This window comes from Malus sylvestris, chromosome 3, assembly GCF_916048215.2.
Source record: "Malus sylvestris chromosome 3, drMalSylv7.2, whole genome shotgun sequence".
Lineage (NCBI taxonomy): Eukaryota > Viridiplantae > Streptophyta > Magnoliopsida > Rosales > Rosaceae > Malus > Malus sylvestris.
The window spans coordinates 4,848,585-4,851,800 of record NC_062262.1 but is presented as its reverse complement, the minus strand read 5'-3'; the positions used below and the strand labels follow the sequence as shown (position 1 = coordinate 4,851,800).

General features: G+C 32.6%; 1 pseudogene; it reads left to right on the top strand.

Moving 5' to 3' along the window:
- Positions 1–1,240: 1,240 nt before the first annotated feature.
- LOC126614595 (biogenesis of lysosome-related organelles complex 1 subunit 1-like) lies at positions 1,241–2,139 on the top strand (annotated as a pseudogene).
- The last annotated feature ends 1,077 nt before the right edge of the window (positions 2,140–3,216 follow it).

The window sequence follows — 3,216 nt, the reverse complement described above, 5'->3', positions numbered from 1 at the left end:
CCCAAATTTTAAATATGATGTCATGTTGGATAAAAGATGTCCATAAATTTGTGTTTATTTACAAAATCATGCCACCAAATCTCTTATACGTTTCTTTTAGACATTTAATTTGTTTAATATATTTTTAATTTTGTGTGAACTCCTCCAATCCAAAACCTAATTAGATCAAATATATACGGACATATATTCTACATTTATGTATACTAATACCATGATAAGAAGTAGGTAAATTAATTTTGTTACAAATTTAAAAAGTAGGCACATTAATTTTCATGTAATTATACAATAGGTAAATTATTTTCATAAAATTAAACAATAGATATTGTTTTCAAAAAATTAATTTTCATAGTAGGTAAACTATTTTCATGTAATTATACTGTAGGTATAAAATTAAACAATAGATATTGTTTTCATAAAATTAATTTTCATAGTAGGCGATTATTTTCATAAAATTAAACAATAGATATTGTTGAAAATAAACACTAAATTAGGTATATTCAAATTGAAATTTATTGTCAAAACTAAAAAAATTTCCAAATTAATTCCTCCATCTAGAACCATATTTCATGGCTACAAGACCTCGCCAAATTCAATGCACGTGATCAATTAAAACAAAATTACAAGAACTTTCCATACTTGCTTAGATGGGGTATATTAGGGATCCAAAAATTATAAAAACAGACACACAAACTTAATTTGGTAAGTTGCTTAGTTGGATCCTAATCATTGGGTTTTATTCGGATAAATATTATATGATGGGCTAGAGGCTAGAAAAAATGAGTTTGGAGGGGGAAAGTTAAATTTTCAGTTTTATTTATTAGTATTAGAAATATTCAACATTTTATGCATGTATTAGAAGTTAAATCGTAGAGAAAATAAGCGGATATGTAAAATCAGGGGATTGATTGAAAATAAAAGATGACTAAAAGTGGTAACCAATTAAAAAGTTGGACTTTATAAAATTGTGACAGTCTTGCAATTTTATTTTTTGATACAACGATTTTGGAGAGGTGTAATTTAGGTCATAACTAACCATAATTACGTATTAAACTTGTCACTCATAAGAGTTAAATTCGAATCTTTTTACTTAGAAGTGAAGAGACAACTGAACTTTAGTGATGGCAGTGGCGTATAACAATATTAGTGCCTATTGCGCTGAACCCAACCCAAACAAATGGGCTTCCATACAGAGGTGAGCCCATGAAAATTTAGGGCCAACACAAAAGATTGGGTTGTCTTAATTTATGCGAGTTACCGTTTTATTTGTACATTTCAAACGACCACAGCATGCACTCACAAACGTCTCTTCCACTGGCCCATGGCGCCGTCGCATCGCCGTCAACCTTCTCGTTCTCGTCGGAGCCAGAGCCGGGAGGTGTAGAAGAAGCTCTGCTCCAGCTCGTCCAGGATCACCACCACGCCTCCCTCAGACTCCGCGACGCCACCGGTGAGTTGACTCGGTTCCCCCAAATCCAATTTCGAATCCGATTTTAGGGTTTGAAGAAAAGACGCTGGATTATTGAAATTGAATTAGTTGCGGATTACTTGAGTGATTAGTCGTGATTGATTTTGGCAGAGAAGGCGAAGAAGGACGCGATCAAGAAGGCAGCGCGTGCGGCGGACCTGATGGTGGAGGCGGTGAACGGCGGCGCGTGCAAGAGGCGTTCGTAAACGAGAAGCGAATCGAGTATGAAATTAGGGCTTTGGCTGCCACCATTGCACGATTCAGCAAACAGACCGATCAGTCGCTTTCTGTCACTCACTCTATGAACACTGCCATCAAGGTTCCATTTTTATTTTGTGTTCCTCAATTTTCCAGTAATTTTTTTTTTTTGTCAATCCAGTAAATTAATTAATAAATGTTGAATTTTTAAACATGGGTTATTTTAAATTTCAAATTTTTGGTTTTTGGTGAGGTAGGAAATTGGAGATTTTGAGAACTGGATGAAGATCATGGAATTTGATTGTAAAAGCATCACTGCAGCCATCCACAATATTCACCAAGCATGACCAAGCTCAGCAACAGATTATTTGTTTCACCAATTTCCATATAATATCTGTTTACTTTCTTCTCTGTAATTTGTAAACCTCTGAATTGTGGGATGATAATTTTTTTTTCTTAGGAAAACTAACGTAAAACCTAATTTTTTTTTTAGTTTTAATGAAAAATAACAAATAAAAGTGTAGTGAAAAATATCAGAGAAAGGTAAAAATATGATTTTTCGATAAAAGTGAATAGTACCGAGGATTTCATTAAAACTTTTTTTTTTCTTTGGGTTGTCCCATACGCAAATTTGGTTTGAGGGAGCCACTCATTGTATGCATTTGGCTCCAATCTTAGTTTTTGGAGAAGAAAATATTGAGATGTGCAAAGATTACTTGCATATTCAAGTATATACATATGAACAACGCGACAATTAGTCTCAGATGGAACATATGTTCTGAGTTCAAATTTCATGAATCAGAAAACAAAAGAAAACTGTAGTAATTGTTCCTCAATTTTGTATTCAAATTGCATGAACGATAGAAAAAAAATAATTTAGAAGTGGTTTCTCAACTTTGACCAAATTAGAGCAATGATCCCACAATTAAAAATCAGCGACAATTGGTCCTTAACTTATCAAAACATGTTGGGGAAATTTTATTTAAATCCATGTAACATCTTTCTACACCAACTTAAATTTTAAATGTTAATTGTCATTTTTACCCTATTGCATAATTACCATCAAGTACAAGATGAATTAAAAATAAAAATAAAATTTATCAATAAACCCACCCACTATAATTAAATCGTACATCACTCTTTGTTTATCCTACGTTCATTATGACTAAAGTCCTAATAGCTCTTATAGAGAAAAATAAGTTTTTTTTTTATCAATGGATGGTGCTTTTGAAGTTATGATTTCTCTAACTAAGGTATGACTCGATTTGTTCCCATGCTTGTTTGTCAATTTGTTGTCGTGCTGGTTTGGTTGGTCTTATGGCTCTTATTAAACTTGCATCTTTAAGCACTTGGTTTTGCAGCTTCTAATGGTTGCAGCTTCTCATCAGAATTTACAATTAACTTCTTCAGCCATTTAAACGATCAATTAAACAATTAACATTTAAAATTTAAGTTGGTGTAGAAAGATGTTACATGGGTTTAAATAAGATTTTTTCAACGTGTAGCTATGATCTTTTTCGTCAACTCTGTCATAACTTCCATAAAAAAGAGTC